The following is a 19,218-nucleotide window of genomic DNA, read 5'->3' on the forward strand; positions in this document are numbered from 1 at the left end:
AGGAATAATTCACAACATTATTTTTTTGGTATGTGTATTTTTGTACATACACAAATCTGGATTTCTCCCGAGGGGGAGTAGGTATATATGTGTTGATAAAAAAATAGGAATAATTACCCCTTTGTAATCCGAGCAACCATGCCACTTTTCTTAGAAAACGGTGTTGGACAGACTCGATATAGTCAATATGAGTCCTGTAGAATGGAGACCAAATAGGAGAAGCGTATTCTAGATGGGGTCGAACTAGTGAGCAGTAAAGAGTTTTGATGGTACTAATATTTTTGTAGTCCGCCGTCACTCTATTAATAAAACCGAGAAGTTTGAGAGATTTGTTTACAATATTATCAATGTGTTCACGATAGGAGAGTTTACTATCTTAAGTAATGCCATTTATGTCATTTTGATATCCTGTTCCCCATAGTAGTTGCATATAACATATTTTAGTTTTTACATAGGCTTCATACATTAGACTTTTTTCCGTTTTTGGAACAATGTTTTTGATGTTAAATAAATAAATCCGTTAACTACTTAAATTTGTTGCAACAGAGAGGGAAAACATTTTGGAGAAGGTAATTTGGATGTCTAGCCATTAACATGGCATATATAACACATCCCATCATCCTGTGCACTGTTTATTAGTTTCCCCGGTTGGATGTCATAAGCAGAACTCCTCGGGCGTTCCTTTGATCTGTACTCTGTAGTGTAGTGTACGTACTATGTAGGTGTAGGCACCTATACGGCGTAGAAAAGCGGCTTAGTAACAGAATTTCGCCTTACTGAAAGTAACGAAATGGAGGTAACGACACGTGGTCTAAAAGTAAATAAAAAAGGATGTTGACAAAATAAAGACAATACTAAACAAATAGTAAATACTAAACTCTGTTACAATGAGGAAGTTCAATCTATCTTTCAATACCCATTCGCCACTCTTTCACAGTAGTAGCTGCTAGATTATGGAATAATCTACCCACTAGTTTCAGAGACGCCCCTACTTTATTCTCATTCAAATCACATATGAAATGTCACTTCCTGAATATTTTAGTTTTTCCTTTCTCCTCCCCTTTTACCCTTTCCTCTCTTCAAAGTATAACATCGATATTTAGTCAATTATTATTTCTAAAATATATTTTATTTTATTTTATTGGGTAATTCAACAAAGATACATACTAGAAAACATACAATTTGAAAGCATTCGTCGATACAATTTTACATGCATATATATCTTCAATTATAGAATTACACAAAATAGATTTATATATTAAGATGTAATACATATTTTTGAACATATTTTTATACAGGATACAATGCAATAAAAAATAAGTTGTACGTGTGTACTTATTAAATACGATTTATTCCTAAGAGACTGGACTTCTATATTACCTTATCTTAAATGTTCTTTATCTATGTTGTAAAATGTTAATCTATATTATGTTTAAAATTTAATTTTGTGTCAAAATAAACCCCGAGATCCTTAATGATGTTGACCCTACTTAATGGTTTGTCACCAAGAGAGTAGTAAAAACATTATTGGGTTAATTTTACGAGTAAAACTGATAGAGTAGCACTTTTTAATGTTTAATTGCATATCGTTTTTATGGCACCATAAAGTAAAGTCAATAAAGTTTGCAAATCAGTCTGCAATTTAACACAATCCTCCACTCTATATGCATATATCAATGTTTTATTTTAAAATACTATATAATTTTGTATTTATGTCCTCTTGTTTGAAAAAAGAAAGGAAGGAAGGCTGATCTGGGGTTACTCCGTGTGAATCAGCTGATTTTTTATGACAAAGGAAAAAAAAAGAAAATTCAACAATGTTTTCAATATGTCCAAATGCTTGTAGACTGGCTGGATTTTCTCACTAGGGAGTTGTACATATTATACTCCCAATTTTTCCCAGCATTTTTTTAAAGTAAAAAAATAAAATATCAAACAGGAGTTCTAAAAATATAGCTTAAATAAAATGACAGCTTCCAAACTAATGTCACTAGTGATGGGAAATTACCGATCACTGATCATGTACCAATCAAATCGATTTTATCAGTTTTTTCATGAAATTTGGACACGTCATTATAGATTTTCATGTTTAACGTTGCTATTTTCCAGTAAAATTTGAATCGACCTCTACTCGATAAAGACTCAAACTTTATATGGATGCCTAGTGCGGCCCCGACATATTGCCCGTAATCAACTGTCTTTATCAACAGTAAACATACTTTAATTCGCAAATTTATCCCCTAAATTGAGAAAAAATAATATCTGAAATAAATATGTTGAAATAGGGAAAGTTTTTAAGCAACATAATACACGTGTCGGGACAATAAATGCCAAAGATCAATGTAAATCATAGGAAAATATTTTAAATCAATTACCTGTGAAAACTGACTCCTTTAACATCTTTGACGCTCCTACTGCTGCAACCAAACATTCTAGAATAAACCATTAATTTGTGATTAAAATAAATAGATTTTTGAATAATAGGCATTGCGTTTTTTTTTCATGATTTGGTGTTCGATATTTGCCGAATAGTACTCAGTATTCGAGTAAATACCGAATAGTAGCCGAATATTCGTGGCATCTCTACTCAATACCATAACCTTACATCGTATTACTTGGTTTGAACGTACTTCGCCCTAAGCGGTATTCTTCAATCGCTCCCCTATAGTATAGTTCTGTAATTCGCCCCTTGTGATTTCTTCTGCGTCCAGATGACTTCAAAGCGATGGTACTTTATCTTCTGATATCCTGATATTTTTTTAGAGCAACGGACTGTGTAATCTGGTTACTCAAATATTTTATAAATTATTTCGTCGGGATTGTAGAACAACGACGTATGTGATTTACTTCAACTTACGTGAGATACTTTTTTTTTAATTTGACGCTTTATCTTACAACTTAATAGAATTGAAAAAATCCAGCATAAATTTCTCCGGATCTATAAACCATAATCTTCTCATGCAGATAACATATGTTACCGCCAATCTGTATGATTCAGGAATTCTATACAATTCCTAGGCATTTACTATCATCTCCCATGGAACAACCAAATGTGAACCAAACGTTTTTACAGTTCTACCAGGAAAAGGACAATAGACCTTGTAAACTTTATTTATTTATTTATTTTGTTCATTAACGCCCAAAAGGCATTTACAAAAAATAAAAATGAAATACGTGCTAACATACTAAATAATAAACACAGAATATACGGAAAAAATTGGTGAAATAATAGAAATTAGTTAAAAAGGATGTAATAAAAAGTTTTACAAAGTAAAAAAAAAAACAATAATAACAAAGGTATGCACGAAAAAACAGTAAGCATATAAACAAAAAATGCAAAGATATAAGCTTATGAAATAAATTCAAAACAATAGTAAAGCAAACAATAAATAAAATGTTACGGTAAGCAAGAAAGACAGTAACAATATTTTGTCCAAATTTTTGTAGACAAGGACTGGCTTCAACTTCCTGGGGAGCTGTTTAAATTAACATATTACAACAGAGATGAAGAACATTTAAGAGAAGGTAATACAGAAGTCCCCGCTAAATAAAGGTTTCAGCTCTTTAACTTCACAAACATCAACAGATGAAAGAATTCAAGGAATATAGATGTTCAAATATAGGCAGAATGGTGAATGTTACACAGTGTGTAAAGTGGCCACTTAAACTAGCCATTGACAGGTCATAAGCCCTGTAGATGCCTGGACTTCTATATTACCTTCTCTTAAATGTTCTTCATCTCTGTTGTAATATGTTAAGAAAGACATTTTTAAGTATAATCAATAAACAAGCGCGCATATATTATCACGAAAAAATAAGAAATAAAAATATGTATCTATGAAATGCGTATTTGCCAATACTACAATGCAATTTGATATAATAGTAAAAAATAAAAAACAAGTATAAGGTAATAAAAATAAACAAGTAAGTATTTTTTTAATTTATGGAATTGAATTGTCAATAATAGTTTGAGGAGCAGCTACAAATAAACTTGATATTGTGGACTTATTATAAGATAGTCAAGAATTAGAAGAATTTATACCTAAAACAGGGACCCTTCGAGTTCGGTATCGTATATCATCTTCTTAACCTTAATAATAAGTTAAGGAATACTATCTTTGTTTACTTTTTGTGATGTTACTTGTTCACTTAATTGCCATACTTACTAGTTAAAGAACTCAGCATAGGCTCGATGTATTATTTTTATGTTTTTTTATTTTTTATTGTAAACTTTTAAAATCAATTTTATGTTGCTGAAATTTCACTCGTCGATGCGCTTTGTAGCTACAAGACTTTTTGTGATGATGGCTATCATATATAAATCATATTATGTAAATGGGGTCTAGAATTTCAACCGTCCATGCGTTCAGTAGCTGCAAGACTTGTTATTATCTAACTTTTATTTTTATAAATTTGTTTTTTTAAATATCACTTAAACTCTTAACTTCATTGTCAATTTTTTTTTTTCTTCTTTAAAATGTAAATAGGGGCTAGAATTCTTACTGTCCGTGCGCTCTGTAGCTGCAAGACGTGCTGGGATATTTATTTATTGTACAGCGCCCTTGAGGTGATTTTTACAAAAAATGGCGCTATATAAACTATCCAAACATACATATATATAATGTATAGAATACCTGGGGCGTCCCGGCAATGTATGAAGTATTATGAATGGAGTTAATAATAATAATTATGGATAACGTATATGGCGCCATTTTCGTAATATAATACCTCAAGGGCGCTTTACAAAGTGATTATATAAAGATATATATTTCATTTTTACTTTTTTAACTTAAGAAATACAATGTACTTTGTCACCAAATGCTAAGGATTTATTCAAATGATTTAGAGAATAAGTGGGTTTTAAGATTCTTCCGAAACATCACTTCATTCTCACAGTTTCGGACCTCTGCTGGGAGAGCATTCCATGCCGTAGGGCCTGCGACCGCAAATGCGTGTTCGCCGAATTTAGTGCGCTGTTTGCGTAGAGGTATAATAACTTTTCCTTTCGACGTATATGTAGCTGATCTAAGCGTAAGACGTCTGTCAGCTAGTTCATCTGGAATTCAGAGTTCTCTTAGATATTCTGGAGCAGAGTTGTGCAGTGACTTATACATAAGCCAACAGAGTTTGTATTCGACCCTCTGTGGAAAACGTAGCCAGTGTAATTCCCGAAGCAGTGGAGTGATATGACCGAACTTGAAGATTCCAAATAAGTCTCGCTGCGGCATTCAATACAGACCGTAGGCGAGTCATTTTATCCATTGGTAGACCTGCGTAGATACCATTACAATAATCGACTTTAGACACTACAAACGCATTTATTAATTGACGGGCGGCATCAACTGGCAAATTGTTGTGTATGCATTTAATCTGTCTTGGATTAAATTAAATGCATACGGAAAGAAATACGGATTCTTACTAATATTAAGCGAATTAAATCAAATCATTATCATTTTAAACATTTAGAATCAAAGACGAAACGCGTCACAATATACCCTTTGTATATTTTATAAAAAATAAAGTAGAATTACAATCCAATAAACTTGTTTTATTTTGGATACATTACCAAATTAAATATGGAATTCTACCAATTGTCTGCATACACAATAAATAATTTAGAATCAGATCAAATATTTTCATAATCAACTATTATGATCGTCTAGAGTACTTTCATATCTATAGTTTAGAATTCAGAAGGATTTTGGCTGGTTCGATATTCTTGCACAAATTAATATCTAACTGTATAGATGCCCATGATATCCTTGCTCAGATAAACCTTAATGTACCTCGCCGTAACTTGCGTACCAATCCTGTCTTTGCTGTGGGAAATTATGAAACTAACATCGGATTCTTTTCCCCTCTGCCAAGCATCCTAAGAACATTGAACAAAATCTCACTAAGCGGTGCTGTCGATGTGTTCCTACAGCAAGGGCAGGCATTTAAGAAGCAAGCGGTGTTGTAACTCCTGACTCGCGATGTCACTTTTGCCATTTCCGCCTAGATTATGCCATATTTATACCTTTTGTTAATTATACATCTTGTAAATTTAAGTAGATTTTAAAACGGTTTAGATTAAGTATTACTCATCAATGTCAATATGTTAGGGCTTAATTAAGCTGGTTGATTGGCTTTTAAAAAAATAAAAAAAATAAGCATATCAAATAATTTAATTTCGCGACATTCATAAAAAAATGTCTGTGGTGAATTGATGAATCACGTTCATCTTTGGCTACTCTATTGGCTATTCAAATCAATTGTTGATAATTTGACACATTTGATGAAGCTCCGTGTGTATCGTTCATCGTTCCCACGTTTTGTGGATGGGAATCTGTCGGTTTGTTGGCATTTTTCGACCGTTCGGCCAAGTTTTTCGTTGACCCATATCGCCGCTGCATCGAATCGATCGTTCCGTTTGATAATCGTCGAAACTAATCGACTGACTGACAAAAAATACCTAAACTGTCGGATATTGGTAAAGCGAAGAAACAAGTAGCTATTCGAGGTTGAGTAGATCAAACAATTCACGAAATATTTACGTTTCGAATTTAAGGGTCAGGTATTAGATATGTATATATTCTCATTCTTAGTGGTATATGTATGTTTGGGTAATTTATGTAGCGCCATTTTTGTGGAAATCACCTCAAGGGCGCTGTACAATAAATAAATATCCCAGCACGTCTTGCAGCTACAGAGCGCATGGATGGTTGGGATTCTAGTTCCTCGTCTCCAATTATGATATATAACAATTAATAGGAGCTAGATAACAGCACGTCTTGCAGCTACAGAGCGCATGGGCAGTAACAAATCTAGCCCCTATTTACATTTTTAAAATTCTTTTTTTTATGTCACAGTGAAGTTTACAGTTTAAGTGATATTTTAAAAACGAAATAAAAAGCAAATTTATAATAATAGAAGTAAGATAACAACAAGTCTTGCAGCTACTGAGCGCATGGACGGTTGAAATTCTAGACCCCATTTACTAAATTTAGATATTTGATAGTTGATAACATTTACAAAATATTATAAATATTATATGATAGCTAACATCACAAAAAGTCTTGTAGCTTCAAAACGCATTGACAAGTGGAATTTCAACAACATAAGAATGATTTTAAAAAGTTAGCAATAAAAATAATTTTAAAAACACAGTAATAATACATCGAGCAAAGAGCTAGTAAGTATGGCAATTAAGTGAAGCACAATAAGTAAACGATAAAAAAAATAAACAAAGATAGCATTCCTTAACTTATAATTAAGGTTAACAAGATGATAGACGCTACTCAAACTCGAATGGTCACTGCTTTATTTTGCTATGCAGTTTACAGGATCTATTGTCCTTTTCCTGGTAAATAACTGTAAAAACATTAAGTTCACATTTGGCTGTTCCCTGGGAGATGATAGTAGAAACGCATCAGTTTGCGTAGTGTAGAGTGTAGGTACCAAGGAATCTATCCACACCTGGGGTGGGGGTCAGAATATCAAATAAACCAAAAACTTCTTTTGGATTATCTCTCTATCATAAGAGAGTACTTCAGTTCATGTGGCCCCCAAATCATCGAGCCACTCTCGAGTCTACTTCGCACCGAGGAGTTGTAAGGAGTTCTCAGTACGCGGGTATTTTCGAAAACCCTGGCAGTACGCGGAACAAATCCTAACATCTTCGATGCATCACCACGGATTGTCTCTATGTGTTCATGAAATGTCAGGCTGCTCACAAATCTATTTTATCAGTTCCTTTGCGTGGTGCTGACCAGGGAATTTTAGCCAGAGCATTACACTCTGCTTTTTGGCCCATATATATATAGTTGGATAATTTATAAAGCGCAATTTTTGTGAAAATCACCTCAAGGGCGCTAACAAATTAATAAATATCCCAGTACGTCTTGCAGCTACAGAGCGCATGGACGGTTGGGATTCTAGTTCCTCGTTTTCAATTCAGATCAATCAAAAATTATAATAGATAGCAGCTAGATTACAGGACGTCTTGCAGCTACAGAGCGCATAGACAGTTAGAAATTTAGCCCCCATTTACACATTTTAAAAATTGACAAATAAATTTAGTGTATTACAAAATAATAATAGTATGAATAGTAAAAAGGAGTAAGATTACAACACGCCTCGCTGCTACTAAGCGCATAGACGATTGGAATTCTAGACCCCGTTTACAAAATTAAGGTATTTTAAAGTTGATATATTAAAGCTAGATAACCAATCATCGTGTATCTGCAAAGCGCATGGATGAGAGGAATTCCAGCAAAGTTAAAACAATATCGATAAATTTATAAAAAATAGAGTATAGTAGTAAATTGGTCAAGTGTTCATACCAAGAAGTAAGCAATAAAAAACTAAATAAATCAAACACTCTTTCAACTCCATGGTTAACAAAGGGAGATAGATGTCCGAAGAGAAGCTTTTGTAGACAGCAGGTAGATATCGTCGCCATGTGGCCCGCTGGCTAGTAGATAGTTTCTGGAAACGCACGTGTGTAGTACTATTATGCCTTTTGTTCCACTGACTTGGTGTCCATTTTGGTCCGTATTATTTCGTTTTATGAGACGCAACATTCCTGTTCAAATTCACTTCTTTACATGAATATTACACAAACGCGTGTATAAGCGGTTTGATTTATAATTTTGTATATTATTAAAAGTCTAAGCTTTATACATTTAGGCAACCTGCAGTAGGGTTCAGGGCCTATTGGGACTTTCTCAGCTCCGAGCTTTGCTAGTTTATCAGCTGCCTCGTTACCGTCGATGTTTGAGTGTCCCGTGCCTCGATTATGATCGCTATCCTTATATGTATATATCGAGACGGTATACTTAACTTCTGTACTATCTGTATCTTACCTCGGTATGTTCTGCCTACTTGTCATATCGACATCATATGATCGGAACAAGCCAATGGAATGACCGCAACCAATTAGTCCGCGTTCCTTACGTCATTAACATTTAAAATAGTTCTCATTTATATTTTAAATAGGCTTCTGTAATAAAAAGTGCTCACTTCAAAGCGATTATAAACTCCAATGAATCCAAATTCAAGCAAAAAATGCCCGCTTAAACATGAATTTTGCATGACTTTTGGAAATCACCTGGACGGTACGCTTAACGACCATCTGTATGTATCTACCGATAGACTACAAAGCCGGCTCCTTTAACGTCTCGATACATACACTTGGAGAATAATAAAACAGATGGAAAAAATATAATAACAAATAAATTTTTTTAGAGTGGTAACTTTCAAACGCCTAGATACTCTAATGTGATTGAACCTAGCGACATTATTTTCACATCTAGGCGTTCGTTTTATTAAAGTTACAGTTATGTCCGAATTTAATTCGACTTCAAAACTTATTTATTTCTCTCTCATATTTTTAATAGGCTCTTAAAAAAAAAAGTGCCAACCTCAAATCGATTAAAAATTTTAATAAATCATAATTAAAGGAAAAATTACTCACTGGAATAAAATTTTTGACACTTTAAATGCGTAGATGAATGTATCGAGGGGTTCTAGACCCGTCGGTATAAACCGATGTACTTACATCTAAACTTGATGGTGGTACTTGATAAAGGTACACTACCGATACTAGGTAGTTTATCTTTATAGTCGGTCGGGAGACTTTTATCTTCAACTATGACGTCATACTCAAGCTATGTCAATTTAGAGCGTAGATATGTGTACCGTAACGTACGCTTCCCCCTGTTTCATATCGACGTACCTACCCAAAACTTGAAGGTGGGGGGTCGGTAGTATATCTTTATAATCGCTAGAGGAAATGTATCTTCGACAATACCCTCAAGGTGAACGTGTGACGTCTGTATCTTCCCATCATAATCGTGGCACAGGTACCCAAATTAATGTCACACTGTTACACTCACCACTAAACTTCCTCATTGGACTGTGTCCGTTGATAAATCAATAAGTAAATACCACATCAATAAAAGTCAATGGCCGCCATGTTGAATCATCTCTTTTCGTTATTCATTTCATACTTATCAGTTTTTGGAATGCTCACGTAACTGAAGTACTTCAGTTTGTACCTTTGTCGACAGTACCTAAGTAACTGTTTACCTATTCCGGCCTAGCGATGCGAAGGGTCGAATGAGTCGACAACAGATGTTCGAATGACTTGATTATTTGACAGACAGGTTACTACTACCTCATCGTCAGGAAGTTAAATTCCTGACGATGAGGTAGTAGTAACCTCGAAACCGGTCGAAGTGTAATTAAAAAAAATTGAGTGGTTTATACAAATTTATAAACAAATAAGTACAAAGTTAATGCTTTAAATATTAATATTATATAAAAAAAATGTCAATGCAGCAGAGAAAAATGAAAGAATAACAGGTATAGCAAGTAATCTTTAATATAAAATTTGGAAAAGCAATATAAAGAGAAGATTTCAAACCAATAAACACCTCTCTCCCGCTTCCACTCCCACCAAGTCTCTCCACAAGAAGAAACATCTCCTTTCTCTTCCTTAATCTCTCTTCCTTTCCTTTTTCCTCTTTCCTCTCTTTTCCTTTTTCCCATTGAGTAATAGTTTCGATTTAAGGTAATTTATAAACAAATACGTTTATCAACAATATTTTGAGTTTGTCCAAATTTTTGTAGACAAGAACTGGATTCAACTCCCTGGGGAGCTGTTTATATTAACATATTACAACAGAGATGAAGAACATTTAAGAGAAGGTAATATAGAAGTCTAGGCATCTACAGGGCTTATGACCTGTCAATGGCTGGTTTGAGTGGCCACTTTACACACTGTGTAACATTCACCATTCTGCTCATATTTGAACATCTATATTCCTTCAATTATTTCATCTGTTGATGTTTGTGAAGTGAATGTTACACAGTGTGTAAAGTGGCCACTTAAACCAGCCATAGACGGGTCATAAGCCCTGTAGATGCCTAGACTTCTATATTACCTTCTCTTAAATGTTCTTCATCTCTGTTGTAATATATTAAAATACGTTTATTTCATTTTTTATATATCTTTAGCTTTTTAATTTTTTTTCTATTGAATATGTTCTGTGACTTGAATTATAAAATAAAACTTTTATTTTATTTGGTTGGTTGGAAGAAATTGCCATTTGGCAATAAGCCCGCAAATGTACAAATAACATTATGTACAAAAAGTTAAATAATAATAATGTCTACAATATAACATTGTGTCTTTCTACTTTCCTTTATAATCATTTTCTACGTATAAATATGTCCTTAAAGATGCCCATCGGGCGTATATATAAACAAATAAATAAATACTAGGGAGCGGACATGGAATGATGATGATGACTCTATATATTTGTTGATATCCTAAATAAATAAAATAAAGAGTTTTAATCGATTCAGTTAGGCGCATCGCTACGCTTCTCTATCATAAGTTATACCCACTTTACCCAACACATTTTGTTATCTTTTTCTCCACACTTGTACCGTGTCGCAGTCTACACTTCTATAATCGTATGTAGGCACTAGTACCTAATCCATTCGAGTCATGTTCACAGCTATTAATAAATTGAATCCTTATCTTCTGAATTTTCTTATCGAATGCACTCGAGCGACCACCTGGAACAGGGGGAGACCGTGGCCTCGATTACAGAGACGCGGTAAGAAGTTTATCAATGTTTGTCGTCACACATATTTATTAGACCTACGTGTTGTATTGTTATACCATGAAGAAACGCTCGAATTTCAATTCGGGTTTAAAATAATAATAATTGTATTTTTAAACTTAATATGGATATTGGGGCGAAATGTTTTCATACCTAATTTAAATATGTCCTTACAAAAAAGGGGACATGTTTGGCCTTGATAATGAGGAAGTTCAGTTGTTTTTTTTTTTTAATATTTGTTAATTTTTAACTAAGCCAAAATTTTTTTTTTTTAATTTTTAAATTTTTTTTTTTTAAAGAGCGAAGCTGCGGATAAAAACTTGTAATTTATAAAAAAAAATCGTTTGATGAGGAAGTTCAGTGGTATTTTAAATGTTCTATTTTTATGTATCGTATTATTAACGCTATGATTTTTTAAGTTGTATTGCTGAAAATACCCCGCATGTGACATCAGAGGTTATCTTCCGTTGTTTCTCTGCCAGTTCCACCGATTGGTCCGTTTACGGTAAGTAAACCACCAAGTCCACCATTATTATTATGAATAACTTATATAGCGCCATTTTCGTAATATAATACCTCAAGGGCGCTTTACATAGTGATTCTATTATTAAATTAATTTCATTGAACCCTTTTAATTTGTAATTTAATTAAAACAATTTACTTTGTTGTCACATGCTACGGATTTATTCAAACGATTTAGAGAACAAGTAGGTTTTAGGTTTTTTCCGAAACATCACTTCACTCTCTCAGCCTCGCACCTCTGCTTCCATGCCATAGGGCCTGCGACCGCAAATGCGCGTTCACTAAATTTAGTGCGCTGTTTGCGTACAGGTATAATAACTTTTCCTCTCGCCGTAGACGTAGTTGATCTAAGCGTGAGACGCCTGTCAGCTAGTTCATCTGGAATGCATAGTTCCCTTAGATATACCGGAGCAGAGTTGTGCAGTGACTTTATTTATTTATTTATTTTATTAGGTAAACAAACAGTATGTACACATATATTGCCAATTTCTTTGTATTTTAGTGTAATAAACTCATGCACACACCAAAAAAAATGTTTACACTTAATACAATAATTTAAATTATGTTCAATATAATAAATGTAAAAGAAACGAAATGAAAAAATATTTATATCATAATAATGTTAAATGTCTGCTTCTCTCAAAATTTCTATAATTTTTGACCTAAATTTACATACATTGTCACAAAAAACTTATACATAAGCCAACAGAGTTTGTATTCTACTCTCTGTGGAAAACGTAGCCAGTGTAGTTCCCGAAGTAGTGGAGTGATATGACTATATGGTTTTAAAAAAAAATGATTGTATTTTCAAAATCAAAATGGATATTGTGGAGAAATGTTTTCATACCTAATTTAAATATGTCCCTAAAAAAAAGCGACATGTTTGGCCTTAATAATAAGGAAGTTCAGTTGTTTTTTTTTTTTTTTTTAATATTTGTTAATTTCAAACTAAGCCAAATTTTATTTATTATTTATTTTTAAATTTATTTTTTATTTTTTTATTATTTTTTTTTTCTTCAAAAGAACGAAGCCGCGGATAAAAGCTTGTAATGTATTTTTTAAAAAATCGTTTGATGAGGATGTTCAGTGGTATTTTAAATGTTTTTTTTTTCTATTTTTATGTATCGTATTATCAGCGCTATGATTTTAAAAGTTGTATTGCTGAAAATATCCCGCATGTGACGTCAGAGGTTATCTTCCGTCGTTTCTCTGTCAGTTCCACCGATTGGTCCGTTTACGGTAAGTAAACCACCAAGTCTACCATATATGGTAAGAAAGTAGAAAGACACAATGGTTTAACATTTATAATAATTCATATTCTTTTGTAATATTTTTTTACGCATACGTATGTCCTTTAAAATGCTAACTGGGCGTATATATAAATAAATAAAAATCTTGAATAGCTCTCTTTTCATTGGCTGATTCACACGAACTAGTGGCATCGTTCAAAATAGTTATTTTTATTAAAATATTTTTTCGTACATTAAAAAAAACTGCCGTACAATTTAATGTTCTAATTTTTACCGCGAGCAAGAAAACATTTTTTATATTCAATTTCCCGTAGGGCTGAAGTTCCTCATTACGAAGTCAAGATTAGTGACGATGTTCTATTTAAATTTAAACGGTCACAAACAAAGTTCAAAATTCAACCAAGTCGTAGCGTATCGGTGGCGTGGCCAATGTAATGAACCATTTTTGCGGCAATTCAACGTGTAAATTAAAAAATATTTTTTATGCTACTAATAAGTACAATCTAGTGTGAAAACACCCTTTTAAAGAAATATTTCACATCAACCATGTCGGGAATCGAACCCGAGACCTCTTGCATGGCAGGCTAACGCGCTAACCATTACACTACGCGGCCGACAAAAGGAAAAATACGTAATTTTATTTTGACAAAATATTTGACTATATTTTGTTAAAAACTAAATTGTGAAATCTTAATAAGGAGTTGAAAATACTTTAAAAAAGACAAATCGCTTATCGGATATTGCGGCGCAACGGCGAAAAGCAAAAAGCGCGGCGTCTGGCAGTTTAACCAGAAAAAGGATGTTTTTAGCATGACAGTTTAGCTTACAGAAGAGACTCTCAGGCCGCTTTGAGGTAATTCTGCCGCTAGGCTGCGCTGACAGCATCTAGGCCTTGTTCGAGGGGGTATTAGACCAAGTTTCGTCTGCCCTTCCCTGTTTGACACTGTGTATCTTCCGGAGGGGTGAATTTACAATTCACGTGTTTGAATCCTCCAAAACAAAGTTTTCAGGCTCTTACACAGCTTTTGAGCCGTGCAAATATATTATAACACATTTATTTGCTTGCATAAATGTAATCCAGTATTACAATATTTATTTTTTAATTTATGCATAAAAAATTTTTTTTCATTCTAACTATTTCATTTGAAGACGGTTTGGATAGCATTTTTATCAGGGCAGAGGTGGACGGTCGATTAGCTGTCGAGAGCCCGTATTACAATGGAAATTAAAGGCCACTTTCACGTGTTAAGTTTTTTTTTTAAACTTTTTGTACATAATGTTAATTGTAAATTAGCAGGCTTATTGCCAAATGGCAATTTCTTCTAACCAACCGATAAAATAAAAGTTTTTTTTTTATAATTCAAGTTAAAACATATTTAATAGAAAATAAATAATAAAAAAAAAAAGCTTAAGATATTTTAAAACAGAGATACATGTATTTGTATATTTTTAAAATTTTAAAATTTTAATTTCTTTTTCAAAAATATTTACAAAAAAGTCTTAAATTAAAGTCCTGCTGAGTTGCATATGAGTACATACAACTCGTCAGCAGGTTCTTATAAATTACATCGATTATTTACACTTAACCTACATTAACAATAATTTTACTTGAAAAACATTACATATTATATTTTCAAAAATTAAAAACTATAACTAATACAAAAAACTTTTTTCTGTTAAACATATTTTGAGCAAACGTCTCACTCCTGTATTTAAGTCAGTATTTTTAAAATTGTTTGGTAACATGTTAAATATTTTAGGTAAACTGTATTGCAGTGTCCTTTTGCCATATTTATTGCAATATCTAGGAACAGCTAGCTCTAGTACAGCCATACTTGTAAACCTAGTGTTGTAATCATGTACCGACTTTTGTTTATACTCGGAGTGCGACGCATGCTGACAAATCAATTTGTAACAAAGTAAAGCCCTAACAGATAATTTATTTACAGATTTATACATCAATGATATTGAAATATTGTGTCTCTGGCGGTATACGTCTTTATGTAGTAGCAATTTGATCATAGAATTTTGCAAAGTTTGAATAAAATTAATATTAGTTTCACTTGATAACCCCCAGGAAGTTATAGCGTATCGTATAATTGATTCAGAGAGAGATAAATAAATAATTCGTAAAGTATTAACAGGGACATAATATTTTAATATGTTCATTCTGCTACTTATTGCTCTTAATCGCCTACACAGTTTTCTAATATGTACATCCCATTTAAAATCACGATCTATATTTAAACCTAAATAAACATACTGCTCAATATTTTCACACATGCACGGTTGCATAATATCACTATGGATACACGTATAGTTATGTGATATAATTGATGGTGTTGTGTGAGTTTTACCTAAAATCAATACCATTACTCAATGGGAAAAAGGACAAAAAAGAAAAGGACGAGAGAAAGAAGATGTTTCTTCAGACGTGATTCAAACAGAGATACTGTTGTAACATCTTTGATGGTGGATGGGAGATGATTCCACAGTCGAGCGGCATGGACACTATATGAGTTAGAGAAGAAAGAGGAATTGTGGGTGCGTATTAAGACAGTGCTTTGAGAATTAGAACGAAGAGGTAAACCGTGAACTGATAAGCGTTGAAATTTTTCACGCGGGTATATAGGAGCGTTAGGATCGTGAAGTACATTGAACACTGATCTACTGCTATTGATCGCATGGACGCGGACGGTTGGAATTTTACACCCCATTTATTAAATTAAGATATTTGATAGTTGCTAACATTTACCTATTGAAGCTAGATTACTAATCGTCTTGCAGCTACATAGTGCATAAACGAGTGAAATTCTAGCAACTTAAAATTCGATAAATTTACAAAATAAACACTGAGCATAATGGTAGTTTTTTAATCTGAGTAATTCCTTCATTCATTTTTTTCATTTCGGTAACTATGGTCTTCAGAAAGTCAATGTATCTTTCCGCAGTGGCTTAATTTTTTATTACTTTCTCTGGGTTTTAAAAAAATTGGCTGTATTGTGCGCACATTTGTATGCAGTTTAACCTCTCGGCGTCAAACATTGGACAATCGTGTAATATATGGAGGACGTCCTGAGAGCTGAGTCCATCGCAAGGGCAGCAATCATTATCTCTTTTTTTAAATATATGAAGACATTTTCGAAAAGCACCCTGACCTGGAAGCATTTGAGTTAGCTCGTGAGTCCACCCAAAAGTATCCAATATCTCGGCATCTTTTAAATTTTTGAAAAACAATTTCAAAGTGATGTTTAAAAAAAAAATAATTTAGGTTACAACAAGTCTTGCAGACCTGTGTGACAACATAGCCACACAGCAGGGTCGAACCGTATATGGAAGCGATTATGCGCAGCTTACCATTATATTTGACTAACTATAATAATGTTTTACTGTAACTTTATTTACAGAAAAACAAATAAATAATTACTATTTATTTTAAAGCGCGCCCAGCGCCTGCGGTGAGCCAAGAAACGAGCCGATTATCCCAGCTTATTTTTTCATACGAATAAGTATACTATATTTTGAACGTCTTAACCCCAGTGCGGGTTTTTTCTCCTAGATTAAACTTGCAGATTACACAAATTACCTGAAAATTCTTGATTCTTAATGGTGAATGTTACACAGTGTGTAAAGTAGCCACTTAAACCAGCCAATGACAGGTCATAAGCCCTGTAGATGCCTAGACTTCTATCACCTTCTCTTAAATGTTCTTCATCTCTGTTGTAATATGTTAATGTGAACAGCTCCCCAGGGAGTTGAATCCAGTCCTTGTCTACAAAAATTTGGACAAACTCTAAAAATTGTTGATATATTACTTACATTATATTATATACCTTCTATGTAGGTACAAATATATGATATTTTTTTTATAGCTTACCTGTAAATAAAATCACCACTCGCCACTGCCACACAGGGATATAGAATAATTCCTAAGAGTTGAGGAGAATCGGCTTCAGTGAGACGGTGAGGCCCGCCTCCGCCTCCGTCGTCTCCGAATTAGACTCCAAGTTGTTGTGATCTTTAATTCGCCCCCCGGCCCAACTTTCCACGTGTCTAATTCCCGGCCGGGTCTGGGGGGGAATTAACATAAAATTCGCGATAACTTCGGAGTGTTTTGATTACACGTCTCCAGTTGTGCCCCGCTTTGTCGACGATCGGAATAAAGCGCGTTATGATGAGGCCGCCCTTCGGCGGGCGACGAGAGCGAGCTGGGGGAGGTATCACGCAACTTTCTGACGTAACGAGAGAGTCTCGAGTTGCTCAGATGTTAAAGGGAGATTATGTAGCTACATTTCATTTCGCATTCAAATTTTTCAATTTCAGTTTAAAAAAATCTGTGTCCAGGTGGATGAAAAATACACTTTTCTGTGGAAAATCGAATCAAAACCATGGACCAGTGTTTTTTTTAAATTTAATGAATGGGAATCTATTTTTTTTAGTCTTGAAATAGGGCACATACACGTGTTCTTTAAACCATGTCACATCCGAAACCACGATAATCAGTATGAGCAAAAATTGTCCGTTCTAAATTTTTTTTTTTATATCCTAACATGTCTTCTTGCCCATACTGATCATCATGGTTTCGGATGTGACAGGGTTTAAAGAACACCCTGTATAAACATATTTTTATGTGTGCTCTAATAATAACAATGCACATTTCATCTCGTCGTGATCATAGAACGATGGATGTGCGAACAAATTGTGCGAAACCGAAACTGCGGCCGAAACTAGTTTTATTGGCCGAAACTGAACTTCAATCGTTCACTAATAATTAATATTGTTATTACTTTATCTTTTTATTATTTATTTATTCATACATATACATATACACGGGTTTTCAGGGCCAGACCGCGAAACTTCAGAAAAACATTACTCATGGTAAGCTTTAAAAAACATCCTAATATTTTTTGTCCAAAAAGTCATTAATAATTTTATTTTTTTATGATCTCAAAATAGAGTAAATCTTTAATTTCTCGGAATAGCATCCCTTCCGCAAACCCCTACCCGTTCTCGACAAAAAAAAAATGTGATTAAAACGTATTTGACGAACGAAGCGATACGCACCAGACGCGGACAGGGGAAGCGGCTGAGTAGGAGAGGGGTAGGGGTTTGGGGAGTGACTACTTGTCTGAGAAATTAAGGATTTACTGCATTTTGAGATGACAATTTTTTTTAACGACTTTTTGGAATAAAAGTATGAGAACTTCTTTCAAAGCATACCATGAGGAATGTTCCTCTGAAGTTTCGCGGTCTGGCCCTGAAAAACCGTGTATATTACAAAAAAATAATAACGTTTCTCTTACTCTATGAGGCCAAGAGCCTGTGTTGAGCTGGGATTTATTATAATGGAAAGTGAAAGCATGCATGCACTGTATAAGGACAGCACAGCATGTGTGAAGGTGAATGGGTCATTCACATCGTGGTTTAATATTCCGAAAGGAGTCAAACAGGGATGTGTAATGTCACCATGGTTGTTCAACATATACATCGATAACTGTATGAAAGAACTGAAAGATTTAAGAATGGGAGCAAAAATGAGTGGTATAACTGTTAACTGTCTTCTGTATGCGGATGATGCCGTGGTTTTGCTAGCAGCAAAGAAGACCTTCAATTCTTGGTAACAAAAGTCTACGATGTATGCAAGAAAAGCGATTTGCTTATGAATGTTGATAAATCGAAAGTGATGGTTTTTGAAAGGGACGAAAATATAACTAAATGTGAGATCAGCGTGAACGGAGATATTCTGAATCAGGTATGTGTACCGGGGAAGTATGTTTACTAGGGACGGAAAGGCCGATAAAGATATTGAAAGGAGGGTGAGTGTCGGGAAC

Source organism: Micrasema longulum, unplaced genomic scaffold (genome assembly GCF_059751315.1).
Source record: "Micrasema longulum isolate JH-2025_06_02 unplaced genomic scaffold, ASM5975131v1 h1tg000894l, whole genome shotgun sequence".
NCBI lineage: Eukaryota > Metazoa > Arthropoda > Insecta > Trichoptera > Brachycentridae > Micrasema > Micrasema longulum.